This window comes from Podarcis filfolensis (assembly GCF_964270895.1).
Source record: "Podarcis filfolensis genome assembly, chromosome: 3".
In the NCBI taxonomy this organism is placed as follows: Eukaryota; Metazoa; Chordata; class Lepidosauria; order Squamata; family Lacertidae; genus Podarcis; species Podarcis filfolensis.
The window spans coordinates 18,480,449-18,494,311 of NC_139606.1; the positions used below are offsets into that span (position 1 = coordinate 18,480,449).

Genomic DNA, 13,863 nt, shown 5'->3' on the forward strand with positions numbered 1-13,863 from the left:
TAAGTGAAGCAGTCACCATCCTTGTCCAGAGCCTTGGTGAACTGCTTGATTAAGCTGAGCTTGATGTGCAGCGGTGGGAAGAGTATTCTGTCTCTGTCCACCAGAGGGTCGTTGATGACGTTCCTTTTTCTGCAAGGCACCAATTCCTCCCGCACAGGCCAGTCCTTCTTCGTGTAATGCTGAGCACGGTCCCTACTATCCCACATGCACAGAAAACATGGGTACTTGGTGAAGCCAGACTGTTGTCCCAACAAAAAGTTCACCATCTTCAGGTCAACACAAATAAACCACTTATGCTGACCATAACGAATTTTCTCCAGCACATACTTCACCCCTTCATAGTTCTCCTTCAGTGTACTTGAGTGAGCCAGGGGTTTTGATCCCCCAACTTTATGCTTTGCCGCACCAATTTATGGAAGATTTTGAGGTTTTATGACTTCAAACTGATCCCTTTTCGACATAATCACCCAAAACTATCGGACCTGAATACTTCTTGTCATTAAAATAATCATTTCCAATCAAAACAATTATTCGACATGGCATTTTACCCCCACCAACTTCTTCTAAAATGCTCCACACAAGCGTACATGTGAACAAAAACGTAAAAAAATGACATGTGGCCATAGCTCAAAAACTTGACCTGATTGAGCAAAACCAATGTGATTTTTGGATTCAGCACATCAGATTTGTCCTAAATCAGCTGAAAAAACGCAGACAACAAATTTGTTGTTGACCAGTGTTATATAATCATAGAATCCAAAATTCATGTTACTTTACAAGTGTCATTGTATTCCTGCCAATGTTTTCAGCTGTGTTTACAGTGGTCTCTCAAATATATTAGAAAGTTATTACAGTCTTTCAAGAATACTTGGTCTTCCTGGCTTCTGATCTCTCCCGTCAGTCTTGACATTTCTGCATATTCCATCAGCTGGGTCTGCCAACCTACTGAAATGCCTTTCAGTATTGGCATTTCACCAGCTCTAGAAGAAAAAGAAAAAAAATCCCTGTTTTTAATTGTTATTTTGAGCATTCTAGCTGTGGCGCTGTTTAAACGGGCATGTTTATTATACAGTCTTAACCTGAGAACAGAAATGTGCCGTTTGGAAAGAGTTGATTCCTAGAGTGGTGGGGTTTTTTTGTGGGAAGAAAGTTCATAGAATCACAGAATCATAGAGTTGGAAGGGAGTCTGAGGGTCATCTAGTCCAATCTCCTTGCAATGCCAGAATTTCAACTAAAGCATCCATGACAGATATAGCCATCCAGCCTCAGATTAAAACCCTCCAAAGGAAGAGAGTCCACCACCTTCGCAGGAAATTTATTCCACTGTGGAGAGGCTCTAACTTTCAGAAAGTTCTTCTGATGTTTAGTTGGAATCTCCTTTCTTGTAACTTGGTTCAGGTCCTATCCTACCCTCTGGAGCAGGGGTGTTATGTACTGAAGTTCTCACCCTGGGCCAGCAGGGGGATACTGTAGATAGTTATGCAAATGGAGGATTGAAAGTGACGTTCAGTGATTGGATAGTTTTAGAAAGTTGTTACAGTAACATTGTACTGGAGCAGGCTGACTGAACCCTTCAGTTCAGTTCTGTTCTGGCCTGTGAATAAACAAGAGCTGTTTGAAGAATCGCTGTGTCGTCTGATATGCTCACCCACAACTTAACAAGGGGGGGGGGACATCCACCCTGTGGCAGCCCTTTGGTGTGGGATCTGAACCCTTGGAATATGTCCTGGACAGAGCACTGCATTTTTGGAAGTGATGTACAGTGGTACCTCGGGTTACAGACGCTTCGGGTTACAGACTCTGCTAACCCAGAAATAGTTCTTAACCTCAGGTTAAGAACTTTGCTTCAGGATGAGAACAGAAATCATGCGGCGGCGGTGCGGCAGCAGCGGGAGGCCCCATTAGCTAAAGTGGTACCTCAGGTTAAGAACAGTTTCAGGTTAAGAATGGACCTCCGGAACGAATTAAGATCTTAACCCAAGGTACCACTGTAATTCTTCCTCTCCCATCTTCTCTGGAATCCAACTTCCTACCTGCCAGCAGGATTTCTCTTCTCTCTCAATAAGTCTGCTGCAGTCATACTTTAAAATCTGGTCACAGAATTACCAGAATGTTAATTTCTTTGGAAGGAGTGCAGAAAAACAGAGGCTAGACTGTTGGTGGGGACAGACTATTGCCAGCACATAACTCCAGTGCTTAAAAGCTCATTGGTAACCCTACTCAGCACTGCCTGCATAGCTTTTATTTTTTTAATTTACTCTTTATTTTTACATAAACACAGAAAGAGAAATAAACACATCTGTTCTTTTGTTATAATGCAGATACAGTGGTACCTCAGATTAAGTACTTAATTTGTTCCGGAGGTCCATACTTAACCTGAAACTGTTCTTAACCTGAAGCACCACTTTAGCTAATGGGGCCTCCTGCTGCTGCCGTGCCGCCGGAGCACGATTTCTGTTCTCATCCTGAAGCAAAGTTCTTAACCTGAAGCAATATTTCTGGGCTAGCGAAGTCTGTAATCTGAAGCGTCTGTAACCTGAAGCGGATGTAACCCAAGGTACCACTGCATAGAGGCTGTGTGCACTCCATTAATAAAGAATATACCTTCCACTACGGAATCCTGGAAACTGTAGTTTACCCCTCACAGAGCTACAGTTCCCAGCACCCTTAACAAACTACAGTTCCCAGAGAGACTATTGCAAGCAACAAGATCACACGTGCTAATGATCCGCTCTTGCAAATGCCAATGTGGCAGCTTCACGCTGTCAGTTATTGGCCTGAACCCTTGAACTGCATGGGTCTTTCCCTCCGGATATTTGCCCAGCAACAGGAGGAACAGCAACAATCCGGAAAGTCTTCAGCAAAATGGTTCTGGTGGGCATCTTGCAGCCCAACTGGGATCTTCCCGAGAGAAGGAAGTGGGTTACACACAGCAAGTTGCTGCAGCCCAACATCAGATATTTGATCCCAAAACAGTCTGCTTCAGACACTTGAAAATATATTGCCTTGTCTGTACTGTCTGGATGGTTAAAGAGTCTCTGGGGTAATAGAAAACATAGATGGACTTGAATTCATAACAGAAAAAAAGAACTGTGCCAACTGATTAGTCACACTGAAGTAGCAATCTTTTCTAAGAACTGTGAGCTTTCTTTGTGGCACAAAGCTTATTTGTTTTGTTTCCCCATATTTGTCCCCCCAATATATATATATATATATATATATATATATATATATATATATATAACTTTCTTGGGCTCCATGATCACTGCAGATGGTGACAGCAGTCACGAAATTAAAAGACGCCTGCTTCTTGGGAGAAAAGCAATGACAAACCTAGACAGCATCTTAAAAAGTAGAGACATCACCTTGCCAACAAAGGTCCGTATAGTTAAAGCTATGGTTTTCCCAGTAGTGATGTATGGAAGTGAGAGCTGGACCATCAAGAAGGCTGATCGCCGAAGAATTGATGCTTTTGAATTATGGTGCTGGAGGAGACTCTTGAGCATGGACTGCAAGAAGATCAAACCTCTCCATTCTTAAGGAAATCAGCCCTGAGTGCTCACTGGAAGGACAGATCCTGAAGCTGAGGCTCCAATACTTTGGCCACCTCATGAGAAGAGAAGACTCCCTGGAAAAGACCCTGATGTTGGGAAAGATGGAGGGCACAAGGAGAAGGGGACGACAGAGGATGAGATGCTTGGACAGTGTTGTCGAAGCTACCAGCATGAGTTTGATCAAACTGGGGGAGGCAGTGGAAGACAGGAGTGCCTGGCGTGCTCTGGTCCATGGGGTCACGAAGAGTCGGACACGACTAAACGACTAAACAACAACAACAACAACAATATCAATCTTTTTATGGTTCACTTCCAAACTCATTCCTGCCTTCACATTCTCGACCAAAGTCCACAAGAGAAACGTTCTGCAGTCATTTACCCAAGTTGGGGCAGCCTGGGCGTTACAGCATATTACCAGTAGCTTTTTCTTCTGCACTGCAGCATGCATGTCTGAAGCCTGGGTGGTCTGATAGCAGTTCTTAAAAAAAAAATACTAGATTTTTCATTTTTGACATTTCAAAATAATCATTTTACAAACTTTGAAATATCCAGTGACTTCCCTTCTTCTCCTTCCATGGTTGATTTTGTATGTCCTCTATTCCTGCATATTTTACCTTAACCACTCAGATCAGATTTCCACTTTTACAACAATCAATTATTACTTACACTGTTGAATTTATCTTAATGCTGCCAATGTTTTCAGCTGAGTTTGGTGGTTATCCATATATTCAAAGAATATTTTCTGATCCTCTTTAAATATACACTCTTCTTGGTCTCTTGTTCTGTCTGTTAAACCTGCAAGTTCTGCATATTCTAACATCTTGAGTTGCCAGTCCTCTTTATGAGGGACCTCGCTCACTTTCCATTTGGGGGATAGAAAAACACGGGCCGCTGTTGTTGCGTACATCAATCAGCTTTCCTGACACCTAGGGATTTCTGTCTGGATTATTCCCAGTAGAAAGGACTCTGGTCTTTTTGGGAAAGTAGTTTAAAACTTTTTTTTAAACTCGTTATAAATCATTTCCCAATATTCTTGTACCTTTTTACATATCCAGGACTGATAGCAATTCTACCCATATCTGGAAAGTTTGAATCTCAGAGACCGTCCCCTTCAAATATGACACAATCCCAAAGAACAGGTCTCCCATCCACTCATTGCCACTATATTTCTAAGGGGCTTCTTTTTATTCCCCTGGAAACTAGAAACAAGTTCATTTTAAAAAATCACAGTAATAATAATCCCACCTGTAGCAAAGGGTATACAGTGGTACCTCAGGTTAAGAACTTAATTCATTCCAGAGGTCCGTTCTTAACCTGAAGCACCACTTTAGCTAATGGGGCCTCCTGCTGCTGCGCCCCCAGAGCACGATTTCTGTTCGTATCCTGAAGCAAAGTTCTTAACCTGAGGTAACATTTCTGGGTTAGCGGAGTCTGTAACCTGAAGCATATGTAACCTGAAGCGTATGTAACCTGAGGTACCATTGTATAAGGAAGTAAATTGTGCATCTCTGATACTGTGGATATAATACACATCTGTTTCTGTGCAATACCATAAATCCATTAACCTTGAGGTTATTTTCATCTGTCTTCACAAAGATAAAGCAACACACAATAAACAGCATTTTCCCACCCCCCACCCCATGCTCAAAACCTTTGCTCTATACTTCCTTACCCTGGAAGTAAATGCAAAAGAGGCACAGAAGCTTCTTCCTGTCTAGAACTTTGGGAATAATAATAATAATAATAATAATAATAATAATAATAATAATAGAGGGAGTTGGCTGTGCACAGGACACTCCGTTCCCCCAGTGAACAGCCCCTAAATGTGTTTGTCACTCATGTCTTAATATATGCCCATGCCTTCCTTCTGTGTCTGTTTATACATAAAAAACCAAGGTAACCAGAAACGGAAGGGGTTTAAAGGAAGGAAACAAAAGCACTCCAACCAAACCACAGAAAGGAAAGGGATTGTGGAGGGAAGAAGGCTGTTTTGGGTTTCTGTTGGGCAAAGGGACACTACTGACTTCAGCCATGGGGTCGACAGAGTCGGTTTAGCCCCCGATCCTGTGTGGCTCTCCATGTGGAGGTTGTTCCATAGCATAATCTCGCTGTTGTCCATAACATCACCCTTGGAATGCAACCAAATGCAATCAGTAGGATGACGGCATCTTCCTTTCCAATATGTTTGATTAGCTGCTGTTTCTGGGAGAAGATTCCCATGGCGGTGACCCTCCTTCAACAAAGATTTATAGGTGTTAGGTAAGCAAGCTTTCCCGTCGTGTTACGTCTATCTAATTCTTTATCCCCAACCCATTAATATGTATGCTGCAATGACTGACTTTTCTCCTTTCCTTTCCAGGCCGTCCTTTAGCTTATTTCCTCAGAACTGAGACAGTAAACAGAATGCTGCAATGCAGCAAACCCAGTGCTCTGAAAAGAGTCACAGAGCAGGGCAGACAGTACGGTCAGGGAAACTTCACTTTATTTGCTTTCGAGCAAGAGAAACTTAAGAGAAACCAAATTGTCCCAGTGTGTTCGCCCCAAATGCAACCACCACCTCTGTTTTCTGCACAGAGTAGCCTCTCATAGGGCTATATGTTACGGACACCTTTCAAAGTGTCCCCATTTTCTTTAAAAAATTTCTGAGGTGAAAAATGTGCAGCGTTTCTTCCTTCGCAAGGGAGAAGTAAAAGTTGGAAAGGCAGCAGCCCACTCTGTTCATTCTCTGAGGACTCTATGATGGGAGCTTCCTCTTATTGTGTTGGCTTCAAGTGCATTTCCTCCCCCCCTATTTTGATAGAACCCCCAAGCCATCTGGTGAACGCTATCTCATCGGACAAAGCACACTGAGGGATGCATTCTCAGGAAGATTCAATAAGAGTCTGCGAGCGTTTCCTAAAATAGCAGAGGAGCTGGAAGAACAGAGGGCAGACAGAAAGAAATCACTCCCAAGGGAGATGTTGTAAACATAAAGGACTCTTCCTTGGATGTACAATTCGGAACGGGCAACCGAGAGCACAGGGGAAAACATTTATCCAAAGTATAGCCTGGGGAACTGAAGTCTGTAGGTCATTTCATAATACTTGGGCTCAGTCCTCAGATAGGCAGAAAGGAGGTACCAGTACTCTTAACTTGATAGAAGCGCCATGGACACTAGCACAAAATGGCTACAATGGGGAGTCATGATGTCAACGCAAAATTAGAAAGCATACACTGGCAACTTCATGCTAACAATGGGAAGTCAGCTTGTCCTAATGATGGAGAACACACTATTGATTCCCCACCCCCATACAATGATACTGTTGTTGTGTAATAGCAAGGGTCATTCCCATGTTCCGGAAAAAAATATACAAAGTGGCTCTCCAATTTTTCTCTCCCACACTCACCATATATGTACAGACCACAGCGTAAGGTTGCCATATTTTGAAGAGTAAAAAAGGGGACACATTTGCCGACTTCTAACTGTGGTGACTCTCATTTTACATTCCCATAAAAAAGAGGGCATGTCCTGGGAAAAGAGGACATATGGCAACCTTGCACAGACCATCCCCATATAGAGAGCCACACATAACTTCTCTCCCTTTGCCTATGGGCATTTCTCTCTCACACACATACATGCAATACACCCCTCTCCTTTCTCTGTCACGGACATAAACACCCAGAAACCACACATCCCCCTCTTTCTATCTCTATCACAGAGATTGCACATTGCTCCCTCCTTCACAGACGATGCACATAGAACTATTCGTACATTCTCCCTCTCGTACGCGTGCACAATTACGGTCAGGTAAGACAGCTCACCATCCTTCTCTGCAAAAATGTAGCTTTCTGTGGTGTGTTTGCGCACTCAAATGTGTGGCAGAGTGAGCAGGGCACACACACACACACACACACACTGGAAATCAAGCAAGCCCCTCCTCTCCTTGGAGGTTGTTAAGAAGAGTTTGGATTTGATATCCCGCTTTATCACTTCCCGAAGGAGTCTCAAAGTGGCTAACATTCTCCTTTCCCTTCCTCCCCCACAACAAACACTCTGTGGGGTGAGTGAGGCTGAGAGACTTCAGAGAAGTGGGACTAGCCCAAGGTCACCCAGCAGCCGCATGTGGAGGAGCGGAGACGCGAACCCGGTTCCCCAGATTACGAGTCTACTGCTCTTAACCACTACACCACACTGGCTCTCTGTTAAGCAGAGGTTGGATGGCCATCTGTCATGGATGCCTTAGCTGAGATTCCTGCATGGCAGGGGGTTGGGCAAGATGGCCTTTGAGTCCCTTCCAACTCTAAGATTCTTTGATTCTACAATTGGCCACCAAAGTTGGTGTAATGAACTCCGGAGCCTGCCTCGCAGCCTGAGAAAACTGCAGGAATGTGAATAATTGTTCATTAAAATGTTTCTTTCTGAGCTGGGAGTGTGTGTAAAAGGATGGGAGAGTAAGAAAATAAAGGTCAAGCAAATCGCAGTGTTAAACTGGCGGTTAGCAGCAGCAGAACTGCAAATAGTAAAATCCATTGTATAAGGAGTTCTCGTAGTACAGCCTGGAGAATCCAAGTCAATGACACCATTTTGCAAAATGCAAGAGTGGTCCGATTTGATAGGCGTTTTGTGAGCTGGGTACTGAAATGAAACCAGTTCATATTGGAACATTGTGAGAAAAAGAAAATGTCTAAATGAATGCGAGCGCCTTCACTACATCACACACTGTGTTAGAACTAACCAGTCATACTATTAAAAAGTTGAACAGGAAACCCGATTTCCAGGCAACCAAGTGAAAGAAAAAGAGACACTTGTATAATTTAGTCTCTTTCAAAAGTGACGCTGACAACCTTCGATGTAGCATTTTACTCTGGCATAACTTTTCCTGAATGGCACTATAGTGGTACCTTGGGTTACATACGCCTCAGGTTACATACGTTTCAGGTTACAGACTCTGCTAACCCAGAAATAGTACCTCAGGTAACCCAAGGTACCACTGTATGCCAAAGATGAAAAATAGATAATATGCAGAAGATGAAAAATAAAGTAGGGGTCATCTGCGATGTGCATAATTTTTGCATAGTGCCTGAGGTTATGTGGAGGAAGAATTTTTCCTCTCATACAGATGATATTGTCTACCCTGGGCCAAGTCGGTTTTATAAGGTATTGACAGATCACATCCATTTCCTCATTGACAGGTCATGAACATCACTGGGGAAAAGGCTGTTCCAGTAGCTGTTCAGCCATTTGCATCTGGATGCTTGAAGGCATCTGACAATAAACATTGGCTTTTTATATTTTATGCCCTTGCACAATTAAACTTGCCTGAAAGGTTCATCAAGCGGATTCACATTAATATTGTGTCTCCCCAAATCCAAAAGTCACTGGATTTGTGTCAGAGGCTTTCCACATCAAGGGGACGTGTTTCCTTTCCTCGTTGACCTTGCTTTGGAGTCATTACAGTTTGCAATCAGGGCTAATGAGACAATTGATTCAAGGAAAGAGGGTAATAAATATAAGGGCGATGTTTTGCAGAGATGGCATGATGCCTGTTCTTGCCTCATCCTCTGTAATCTACAGGTGAATTGTGGCAGCTCAAAACACACTTTGGATGCTACACTGGTTACTCAACTCACTGAGGTAGAAGAGAATTAGAGTTAGCTGGCTTGGGAACTCAGTTGAAGCCAGGCATCTCCAACCAGATATGGTTGAATTACGCCCTCCAGATATGGTGGAATTACAGTTCCTGTCAGCATGGCCAATGGTCAGGGACAGAGAGAGGTGTAGTTCAAAACAACTAAAGGATGCCAGGTTGGAGGAGTCAAATGCTCCCCGAGACCTTTTATTTATTTATTTGGGAGGGGGATTTTTATTTTACAGATATAAATTTATAATAATAACAAATACATATCCCTGTATAGAGAATTCTCTGAATCTCTAGACTTCCCCCCACCCCCTCCATGAGCCCTATTGTCAACATTTTCAACTGCATATTATTCCATACTTTACATTTTATATCCATCCATATTATCCATAATATTTGTTACATTAAAGGTAAAGGTAAAGGGACCCCTGACCATTAGGTCCAGTCACGGACGACTCTGGGGTTGCGGCGCTCATCTCGTTTTATTGGCCGAGGGAGCCAGCGTAGAGCTTCCGGGTCATGTGGTCAGCATGACTAAGCCGCTTCTGGCGAACCAGAGCAGAGCACGGAAACGCCATTTACCTTCCCGCTGGAACGGTACCCATTTATCTACTTGCACTTTGACGTGCTTTCGAACTGCTAGCTTGGCAGGAGCAGGGACCGAGGAATGGGCACTCACCCCGTCACAGGGATTCGAACCGCCAACCTTCTGATCGGCAAGTCCTAGGCTCTGTAGTTTAACCCACAGCGCCACCCAGGCATTTGTTACGTTACAAGTGAAATTAAAATCCTGCTAATGTTTTCATCTGCTTACAGTGGTCTCCTAAGTAAATGATAAAGTTTTTGTCCTCTTGGTTCATGAGCTTCCCAGTCAGCTTTTTCCATTTTGGCGTAGTCCATCAGCTTAGTTTGCCATTCCTCTCTGGTAGGGTCCCTGAGACCTTTTAGATAGCTCAAAGATAAATTTAAGCATTTAGATATTTGGATCCTAAAACAAATTAACAAAAAATGATCAGGTTAGTACGGGCATGCAGTTACCCAGTATAACCTTGGATTTGAAATGCTGGCAAGCATTTTCTTATTAGTAGGAACTTTATGTTGTTTTGTTTTTTAAATAAAAAAGTATTCTGTTGTTTCTTAGAGCTCAACATGGAATTGTTTAACAGTGCAGTCCTATACATGAAGTTCAATGGGACCTACTCCCAGGTAAGATAAAATGGAACCCTTATTCAACTATTTTTTGTTAAATAAATTCCATGCTCCGCAATAAACTATGAGGTGACAAATGGCCAGAAATCTCAAATTCAAACCTACAGTTGTCAGATGGATGAAAAAGTTTCTGCTCTCCTGAACTTGCCAATTACCAGACGGTCCTTTTACTTGCACAAACTTTCGGGTGACAGCTCAACGACTCTTCTAAGCAAGTGAGATGGATGAGTTCTGAAATGACCTATCCATGACTACTGCAGAGCCGCTGCTGAAATGACCTATCCATGACTACTGCAGAGCCGCTGCCGCTTCTTCTTCTTTTCTTCTTCCTCCTCCTCCTCTTCTTCGTCATCTTCTTCTTCTTCCTCTTCTGCAATCACTTGTAGCCAGGTAAGATTGTCTTCCATGAACACAGTTTTATTGATGTGCCTGTAAGTGACTGTGGAGGCCAATTCTGGATCCACATGTCCTTCCACAGCGGGGACATAGGTTTCCAGGTGGGAGTTGATCATGGTGAGGGTTTGCCAAACATACCTTGCTCTTAGCTTGTTTCTCCCTTTCGTCCTGAGTCCGTGCTTCTTCAAAGTCCATGGTATAGAAGCTACAGTGGTACCTCGGGTTCAGAACTTAATTCGTTCTGGAGGTCCGTTCTTAACCTGAAACTGTTCTTAACCTGAAGCACCACTTTAGCTAATGGGGCCTCCTGCTGCTGCTGCTGCTGCTGCTGCTGCTGCGCCGCCGCCGCCACACGATTTCTGTTCTCATCCTGAAGCAAAGTTCTTAACCCAAGGTAATATTTCTGGGTTAGTGGAGTCTGTAACCTGAAGCATCTGTAACCTGAAGCGTCTGTAACCCAAGGTACTGCTGTATTCTCCAAGGTTTGGTACAAGATTTGTACCTAAGATTAAAAGGACAAAGTTACCTTGTGTGTCCCGTATTGGCCTTTCAATCGTTAATTAATGTTTATAATAATTCAAAGTGCTGGAGATGCACTGAAAGGGAAGTTTATTTCACTCTACTGTTATGGTCTTGCAGAGTCCTGGGACATTTGGGTTTATATAGTAAGTGCCTATGCAAATTCCATTTACAATTTGCTCTTCTCATCCCTTGGAAATCAGCTTTGTCTTGCCCATATTCTAAGGCCGTGAGCTTTTGGCTTATACCCGGTACACTGCATTTATTCCTAGACTTCAGGTACTACAACTTTGGAAAGCCACAGACCAGCCAGAATTCCAGATCTAGGGGGTGGAAACTGTAAATTCAGCTTCCCTCTGAGAAGCAAATTGCTTTTCTAAAAAAGGGACAAGTGTTACAGACATATTTTTTTTTAATGGGCACCCTGTTCATGTTCTAATGTTGTTTATGATGATTATAACTCACATTTTCACTTCAGTTCCTGTGACTTTGTCTTGGGGGACCCTGTCCTCTGTTTTCGGGGGATACTTGCTAAGCCACCAAGATTTTCACCTGCTATTTTGGGAGCCCCTGCCCTTACCCTTGCATGTGTTAATGTGTGTGTAGATTTCTGCCCTCCGCCCTTTTATGTGTATGTATCCCCCCCCCTTTTAATGGTAGCAAGACCTTTTCCTTAAGTATAAAAAGGAAAGGGAAAGAAAGCCTTATATTAATAGTAAGACCACCCTCTCCAAAAGAATTTTCACATTCCCAGGGATATTGATTCAATCTGATCGAGTTGATTTATTCAGAAGACAGGTAGCAGATATCCATATGTTAAAAATTACAATCTGGAAGAATAGCAGAGTGCATGTTTGGACTGCAGAACGGCTGTGGTTCAACCAGTCACACAAGTTAGCAACAACATAGGCATGCGTGTGCATTTTTTCCATATGACACTTTCAGTCATTGTCATATTTTGCCACAAAGATTTAAGATTTTAAAAAAATAATTTTATGTGCCGGAGATGGGGGGAGGTGAGTTGTTTGGGGGGTGTTATGTACTGAGTTGAATAGGATCCAAAATGCAGCAGTCTGATTGGTCCTAGAACAATCGGATTCAGAACGCAGCAGTCTGATTGGTCCTAGAACAATGCAGCAGTATGACTGGTCTGCAGGATCCACTCAATCCAGCTCCAGATAGAAGTGAATCCACAACCTGATTGGCCTACAGGAGAATTCCAGAATTAGCCAATCACGTGCAGCCCATTGTGTAAATAATGTATATAAAGCAGATACTTTGGGGGAACTTTCATTCCTCCTCACCACTATGAGCTGAATAAAGAGCATGAAAGCCACTCTCGGCTCCGAGTATATTTCAGGGAGTAACTGAAAGAGAGGTAAGTTAGAATACACTGTGCGCATGGATCGTGGCCTCGGCATGCAACCTGCTATAGCACGATAATTGATTTTTCCATTTTGAAGAATACTTATGAAAATTGCTGCAGAGCACTTAGAGAGAGGATTAACATTTTTCCAGGTGGGTACAATTGGCAAGGTGACATTTCAGATAATGGCTTTTTAACCCTGTGGTGCTGCAGCCAGAATTGACTTCTGCCATTTCACCCCGCACCTCTGAGATTTGCTCTGAAATTCAAGCACACTGACATGGCCTTTGCTCCAAGATTGTGCCTTGAAAAGCTGAAAGAATGAGAGATTGAATTGAGCTTGTAGATGCCTGAAAACACTACTGCCTGAAAAATATGGAAGAACAAAAGCTTTCTTATAGACTCAATGCAGCCATCAGGAGGAGTTTTGTTTTGTTTTAATCTTAAATGTGGCCTGGGGGGCTTTTCCAGTGGGGCTGTTACAGTCGCACAAATGCTCCAAATTTAGACTTCGAAACCCATTCTGCTGGAATCAATAGATGAGATATTTGAAGACTAAACATGGTGAAGGAGGGGACCCAGTGAAAACAGCTGCAAATGTGCCACAGTTAGGCTTCGGGAAAACCTCTTAATGACTCAAATAAGTTAATTTTTTGAAGTTTGTGCATGGAGACAGGGAGAGAGGAGTCTCCACAGATGAGGAAGTCCACATGAGTCGGACCTGGTCAGTGAGAAAATGAAGCACGGCTGTGGATAGAGAGAGCTATTTCCCTTCTTCTTCCATAATCCTAGAATTTGGAAACAGGTCAATGAAACAGATTGGCAGCAGCTCGCTTGATTCGACCCAAAAGGACACACACACACACAATTAATTTGTAGCATTGGCTGCCACAAGAGGCAACGATGCCACTGGCTTAGATGGTTTCAGATGGGGACTAGATAACTGCATAGAGGGCAAATGGTTATTCAGAGGCAGTTGCTAAGCGGAAGCTCCATGTTAGGAGGCAGACTGAAACTGCATTTCACTTGTCAGGGTGGCACCTTCACATAGCTGTCAACCGTCCCTTATTTGGCGGAAAACTCCCTTATCCCAGTGCCGTGTCCTGCTGCTGTCCCTTATTGATGATGTCCCTTAAATTTCCAGGGTTTCAAAGGAAGCAGCTCCTCTCCCTCCCTCCCTGCTGGCCAGGAGGAGGGAGG

General features: G+C 43.2%; 1 long non-coding RNA gene across 1 annotated transcript in view; it reads right to left on the bottom strand.

Moving 5' to 3' along the window:
- Nucleotides 1-768: 768 nt before the first annotated feature.
- LOC310759887 overlaps nucleotides 769-13,863 on the bottom strand; it is a 34,267-nt gene continuing 21,172 nt past the window's right edge. Inside the window, exons 3-4 of the long non-coding RNA XR_014546613.1 lie at nucleotides 3,842-4,033; nucleotides 769-980 (exon numbers count right to left, since the gene is read on the bottom strand). This is a non-coding gene — a long non-coding RNA (uncharacterized lncRNA). The remainder of the gene's footprint in view (nucleotides 981-3,841; nucleotides 4,034-13,863) is intronic.